The sequence below is a fragment of the Schistocerca serialis genome, chromosome 2 (assembly GCF_023864345.2).
Source record: "Schistocerca serialis cubense isolate TAMUIC-IGC-003099 chromosome 2, iqSchSeri2.2, whole genome shotgun sequence".
NCBI classification, from domain to species: Eukaryota; Metazoa; Arthropoda; class Insecta; order Orthoptera; family Acrididae; genus Schistocerca; species Schistocerca serialis.
In genome coordinates, this window is record NC_064639.1 from 494345296 (window position 1) to 494353407 (window position 8112).

Consider the following 8112-nt stretch of genomic DNA (forward strand, 5'->3'; position numbering starts at 1 on the left):
CAAAACGTAATATTATTATACAGGTAAATTGGGTCTTTTTTCACAAGGTCTTCTCGTCTGCTATTAACTAGTCATTTTCTGCCCCTAAAACGAAACATTAATCATTAATACATATGCAGTTCGCAAGTGAATCCTGACGATACAGTTTAGTAACATGATGGTATATACCTCTCAGAATCCTTAGGAAACCTAAAAAAAGGCAGCTGTGGTGTCTTCTTCCCGTTGTTGCTGCAATTTATTGCGTTACAAACGCTCCCGCTCGTAAAAACCATTGTAGAAATCAAAATAAACAACCACTATTCGGAGTATTCGCTTTCAAGATCGCGCTGAATTCACAGTTTTAAGTTGCTGGCCGCTTGGAGCGCTGCTGGCGTGGTAGGCAACAAAATTGAGGCGAAGTGTCGCGACTGTTATGTTAGACTGTGGTTGAGACGGTGTAAGAAGATTGCAATATGTTTCCAGCTTTCAGCTGCGATGCGCCAGTAGCTGTAGGCGAAAACAGTAGTCGCCTACGAAGCTGTAGATTTATTACCTCATTCGAAGGAAACATCTTTGATAGCTAAATATCACTCCAAGATAACTCTTTGTAAGGAAAATGGCTAGGCCTCGAAGACATGAGCTCTTTGAGACCTCTTTTACGCAAACGAAGTGTTTTAATGTGCCTTCAAATCAGTGAATAGTATTGTCTTAATTAGCCTGATCTCTTTAAATCAATTAAATCCTTTTTTGTAAAACCAGATTTCACATTGCTCAATTTGATATCCCATTTGTCCCTGTCCTGCTTTTCGTCTGGTTTTAAAAATTACGGACAAAAACCCATTGTATAATTTATAGAGTGGTCTACTGCATACCTTTCCAGTGATATGAGTGTTTCATGTCTTATGTCTAACTCTTCTTGATTGTAACTGTGTTCGCGTTCGCCTTCTCCTGCTCACCGGTCAGCACTAGGACACACTGTCTATCAAGCACTGACGTAAGTGCGCTTATGTAAAGAGAAGACCAAGACAGGCCCCCACGCTACGTGCCGATAACGCGCCCTGGACAGCGTGCATATAGGTCGCTGCCGTCGACCGAGTTGTCTCAATCGCTCAATCTCTCAATCTATGTCAGTACCTCAGTACGTCGCGTCGGGACTCAGTTCACATTACATCTCAATATGTCGCACTGTGCTCTAGTCTTCCACAGTGGTAGTCGTCACCTGACACCTTAGCTGACTGTGAGGGAACCGTAGTCATTGTATATAGTTGTGATATGGACACGGGCAAGATTCAAGAATTTCACTGAAGTGCTCAACTGGTTCCCTTAGTAAAGGGTATTTTAACCACGCGTGCATTTTCTATTGTAGTGAAACCAGGCACCCACCTGTCACACTGCCCACTTCTCATCCAGCCAGGAACCACAAATCATTGCAGGAGGGCACAGCCACAACAGTAATAAATATGAGTAAAGTGTCGTTCCTGTTATGTATCCCTTCTATGGTAATAAACCAGTAAGTTTCATACAAAATGAGATTCACGACCTGGTTAAACGGAAAGCCGGCCTGACAAGGAAATTTTGAAACACATAACAACACAAAATCCTTATGACATCATTTTAAGGATACATTACAAGAGCTTAATAGATTACATCTTCAGCATGCAAGAGTGTTCCACTTAGCTAATACCAAATTAACTGAGCTACCATGAAATGCTACAACTCGGACAGATACAGATACAAATCCGTATTTGTAGTAACTTAGTAACTGCTTCTTCAAAGCCCAATCTGTTGAAAGGTATATTTTCGAGGGATTCCCCTATATGGATGTGTAAGCAACAATTCCACTGGTTTCCACAGTATTTTATGCAACTATGTAATCCTTCGTTACTGGTCTTACATGCCCCATCTTACGGCACAGTCATCTCATATCGACCAGAGTGACGACCATACAGGAAATTATAAAGCAAGCAAAATATATCTTTACAAAATATTTTCACTTAAAAACTCATGCCACATGATGCTATTCTCTCAGCGGTACACCCCATTCTCTCTCTCTCTCTCTCTCTCTCTCTCTCTCTCTCTCTCTCTCTCTGTCTCTCTTTATCTTCTTCTTTTTCTTCTCCTTCTCCTCTCAATACTAAGCAGGTAATTGTTTATGTTAAGTATATTATGTACCATGTAACAATACTCATTTTCTTCCAATGTGGCCCAGGTAAACTAGAAGAATGAACACACCTGGACTAGACCAATACAATTTTATGCCAAGAACAACTTATTTTAGTCTTTAAAAACCAGTACTGCACCAAAAGAATTAAAAATTGCACAAGTTTATCGCCACGAGTCTCAATAATAAATAACAAGCAATATATTAAGGGTTAAAGTGACACACAGACAGTCATTACGTGTGTTAAAGCTGGCCTCAGTTAGAAACACTAGATTCACACTTCAGCTGGGACACCTGACGATTTCATGCCGTAAACTGGCGGCACTCAGTAACTACAACTCTCAAAATGAAATCCTCAATAAATATGGCAATAAACAAGGATACACAATGAAAGGTATGAAAACAGACAGTTTCAGATTTAACATAAAACAAGAAAAACAAATCTCAGAGCTCGGAATAAATATTTACAAAAATCTATAATCTCTATAAATTATAAAAATGCATATATGTGTGCATGTATGTATATATGCATGTTCAACTACTCCTTAACCACAGAATCGATTTTCAACCCAAATTGCTACTGTTATTCTGTGGACGTATAGAGTAATGGTCAAAGAGAATACACAATTGATTATAGATCAGGGAATAATTGAGCAAGCTGTGAGTTCATACAACAGCCCATTACAAGTTGTTAAAAAGGATAATTCTATTAGATTTCTTCTGAGTTCTAGAGAGATCAACACTATAATACCACCAGAAACAGGTCGACCATGAACACTAGACGAATTAGTATATAAGGTAATGCCTTCTCTAGATTTACGATGAAGCTTTTGCCAAATCGAGTTACATCCTGAATGTAGGAAATGTACAGCCTTTCTCAGTTTTGGAAATTGCTACCAATTTTGAAAATTACTATTTAGGTCTCAATGTTTCATCAGTCGCATTCATCCCATGTCTGAATATTATCTTATCAGAACATTTGAAAGATGGGATGACATTTGATCGTTGGAAACTCATGGACAGAACACAACCAAGTACAGAGCTAACATTTACGGACATTCCTTGAGCATGGCTTTACAGTCAATTTACAAAAATCAGAATTTGGTGAAATACAAATTAAATTTTTTGGCCATACTCTCTCTTATGAAAGAATTAGGTAAATTTTGTTGATTGTACTGCTACTGTCAACACAGAAACTAGGATTAGCACTTGTCGGATTTTCAAAATATCAGTAATGAACTACCAAATGATTATACAACTTTGCCTCCACTCATTGTATTAAACAATAAACCACCACCAGATAGTATAAAACAATTAATAACCTTCCCCACACAACGACGTTTCAGACACCATGAAGTAATCAATTTTGCATTGGTAAACATCAAGAAGGCCGCAGAGAAAAAGAAGAACCCAAGAATGAACATCAAGAACTTACGGGTAGGTCAGAAAGTGTTGCTTAAATCACTTCGTTTATTTCAGAGAGGAAAGTCTTTAAGTGGTAGGTTTTTCTTGGCGCATGGAGATTGCTTTTGAATATGGCGAATCGCTCATGCAATTACTGTGGAACTTGAAACCGCAAGCACTCATTAATCACGAGGTCTTCATCACGTATCGAACATCAAAGTGTGCAAAGAATAATACCCTAGGAGGTTTACCGTCCTTGCTATACGTATGAAGGAGAGAGCATAGGTCCCCCAGCAGTTTCAGTGTGTTTTCTTGCTTTAGCTTTCAGCACTGTTTATACTCTTTAACTAATCCGTATATCTTTTACACTCAGTCTACTTAAGAGGAGTATTAACAAATAACGATTATCTATTATTTTTGTTGTCTGAAGAAAAGTATTTTTAATTTTCTAAGCATAGTCTGACAATGTGATAATACAGTGGAAGTAGATAATTTTTTTGCATCTATGTTTGCAGTGTGACAATATGGAATGGTAAGCCATCGGTGAACAATTTTTATTCAGCTGGTATTTTTCTGAGTTTACTGGTGAAGTATCTGATTGAAATGTAATACTGTTGTCTTACTTCATGAGTTTGTAACTTTTCTGTTGAGATCTTGATATAGCATAACAGATCCGGTTTCGATGTTCTTCAATAATCAGTATTTCTTCAAGAAGATAGTTTGAACATAGTGACTTGTGGTAACTCGTCGATTCTTGCTTGATCTTCATCAGAGAGAATACTATGTTATTTTATAGGAAAACGCGTGAGATGACATTTTCTGCAGGTACATTTTTGTGAAGTGGGAAATGAACCTTAGCGGTATAGATAACTGCTGGCTTTATTTTGGATAAGAGATTGTGTATAAGAGATTCTAAACTGCAAAAGGTATTTCTGATGGACAGCACTTCTAACTAGGAACATTTCAAACTGATGCTTGTTTTGTCATTTAGGAAGTATCTTGAATAGTAATATTATCAGAATTAAATGTTTACACATTATGAATATGTTTAATATTGTCTGATATGGAAATGGTATATGATGATATAAATTTTGCTTAAGGATTGCCATGTGAGGCTTATGTTATGATTAAAATTTATTATGGTGCAACTATGGTATCTTATGGTGCATTTATGGGATATGTGAAGTGACTTATGATACATTGGACATTATGCTAAAGCTAAATGAAATATGTTTCTCTGTGGAAGACACACGAGGTATAATATGTGGTTTAGTAAGGAAGCATTTTTTTGTTTTTTTTTTCTTTTTGACAGCAATTCAAGGAACAAGACAAGGTAAGAAATGTACACACTTTAAACGAAGCTTCCTACAGCTGTACGTTAGTTGCAGTCGTGAACGATGGCAGTCGAGTTTAGGCTATTCTGCGCACCTACATCACATATGCTCCAACAGCCAGCGAGAGTACAGTGTGGTCTGAGCGCTCTGCTGTGAATGCCATAGCTAATGCGAGCATTAAATGAGATCGTAGCGAGTTGTTTAGAGAATTTTGGTTCCATTTGCTCCGTACTGTCATCGCTGATTGTGTTGGTAAGTGATAACTTCTGCATAAGTAAGCGAGAGACATAATTTTCAGCATATACACTGTCTGCCCTCGGTAGCTGAGGAATCAGCGCGACAGAATGTAAATCCTAAGGGGTTCGATTCCCGGCTGGGTCGGAGATTTTCTCCGCTCAGGGACTGGGTGTTGTGTTGTCCTAATCATCATCATTTCATCGAAATCGACAGGCAAGTCGCTGAAGTGGCGTCAAATCGAAAGACTTGCACCTGGCGAACGGTCTACCCGACGGGAGGCACTAGTCGCACGACTTTTACATTTAGCATATACACTTTCTTCAAGCTGAAAATAAACGATATCGGAATTGAAAAACAACTGCTATCACTCAGTAGCGGAAAAGCATCCGGACCAGACGAGATACCCTTAAGATTCTACAGTGATTATGCTAAAGAACTTGCCCCCTTTCTATCAGCAATTTATCGTAGATCGCTGGAAGAACGTAAAGTACCTAGCGACTGGAAGAAAGCGCAGGTCGTTCCCATTTTCAAGAAGGGTCATAAATCAGATGCGAATAATTATAGCCCTATTTCGCTTACGTCAATCTGTTGTAGAATAATGGAACATGTTTTGTGTTCTCGTATTATGACGTTCTTAGATAATACAAATCTCCTTCATCATAACCAACATGGATTCCGCAAACAGAGATCATGTGAAACTCAGCTCGCCCTATTTGCCCAAGAAATTCACAGTGCCGTAGACACTGGCGAGCAGATTGATGCCGTATTCCTGGACTTCAGGAAGGCATTTGATACGGTTCCGCACTTACGTTTAGTGAAAAAAATACGAGCTTACGGAATATCGGACCAGGTTTGTGATTGGATTCAGGATTTCCTAGAAGAAAGAACACAACATGTCATTCTTAACGGTTCAAAATCTGCAGATGTAGAGGTAATTTCGGGAGTACCGCAGGGAAGCGTGATAGGACCTTTATTGTTTACAATATACATAAATGACTTAGTTGACAACATCGGTAGCTCCGTGAGGCTATTTGCAGATGACACGGTTGTCTACAAGAAAGTAGCAACATCAGAAGACTCGTACGTACTCCAGGAGGACCTGCAGAGGATTAATGCATGGTGCGACAGCTGGCAGCTTTCCCTAAACGTAGATAAATGTAATATAATGCGCATACATAGGGGCAGAAATCCATTCCAGTACGATTATGCCATAGGTGGTAAATCATTGGAAGCGGTAACGACCGTAAAATACTTAGGAGTTACTATCCGGAGCGATCTGAAGTGGAATGATCACATAAAACAAATAGTGGGAAAAGCAGGCGCCAGGTTGAGATTCATAGGAAGAATTCTAAGAAAATGTGACTCATCGACGAAAGAAGTAGCTTACAAAACGCTTGTTCGTCCGATTCTTGAGTATTGCTCATCAGTATGGGACCCTTACCAGGTTGGATTAATAGAAGAGATAGACATGATCCAGCGAAAAGCAGCGCGATTCGTCATGGGGACATTTAGTCAGCGCGAGAGCGTTACGGAGATGCTGAACAAGCTCCAGTGGCGGACACTTCAAGAAAGGCGTTACGCAATACGGAGAGGTTTATTATCGAAATTACGAGAGAGCACATTCCGGGAAGAGATGGGCAACATATTACTACCGCCCACATATATCTCGCGTAATGATCACAACGAAAAGATCCGAGAAATTAGAGCAAATACGGAGACTTACAAGCAGTCGTTCTTCCCACGCACAGTTCGTGAATGGAACAGGGAAGGGGGGATCAGATAGTGGTACAATAAGTACCCTCCGCCACACACCGTAAGGTGGCTCGCGGAGTATAGATGTAGATGTAGATGTAGATAGAAAGCACAAGCATACGCATACCAAAAGCGTCGCTTTGTATCGTCAACAATGCAATCCCCGTCCGTGCCTCGACATGCGCGAACCGCCATCGTTCGTGAATCGGACTATAGATACATGGAGGTTCTGTTTGTGCACACTTTGTTCGAAGGTAGAGTCACACCGACAATTGCTACTGACGAGATGTATCATGACGTGTAAGAGCTATCGATTATGGAAAGAACACGAACACCAGTTTGAGATACCAATCATACCTGCTATATACGTTGTAAACTCCTGAAAACACGAAACTTTTACCTGTGTGAAACACCAGCACTTGCAGATGACACATTTTCTTTTCACCTATTTGAGGATGAGAGTGCATATGTGGATGTATCTGTCATGTAATGAGCATGAATGGTTTTAAAAAAAAAAACTTTTCTACTGATGAATCATGTGATGTACGTATGAAACGATTTTTCTAACTTTGTGAAGTTGTAGAATTAAATTCTCTCAACAACAAAAAATTGTTTCTCTGTTTATTACTGTTTAATCTCACTGTACTTTATATTTTTGTGTGTGACGTGGTCGTGATTGAATTTTTCTCTATTGTAGAAGTAATTAAAAAACACAGAACTGTATGTGTTTGTATAAACTAAACTCTGTTTTCAGACCGGAGTGTAACTTAAGTAGCCTGCAAATTACGTTCTGACAATATGAATGTTGTAGTGGACTGTTACGGAGAACTAGATATTCTAGATGTACCTGGTCGTTTTAAAAACATTGATTCATGACTTTTATATAAATATGTTATGCATTTTGACCACTTTTTTTAAAGCTTGTTGTATTTTTACACCTTATGCAAGTTGATGTGCTACATTTTTATCCATGTTCTAAATAATTCTGAAAAATAAATTATGGTACTTTAATACTTCAGTGTTTTTCTATTTAAACAAATTTGTTTCAGAACTTCTCTTATGGTGATGAATGAAGATGTGGGTTCTGCTACAGTAGTGACGCTGTGCCGATTATAGCACATTAAGAATGATTGTAAGAAAATGATTATTTTCTCTTGTCATTAAGCCATAATGAAGCTCAAGAGAAGTTATTTGCTTCATTTTCGATCAATAAACCATTGCTTTCAGCTACTACTGAACAGTTCG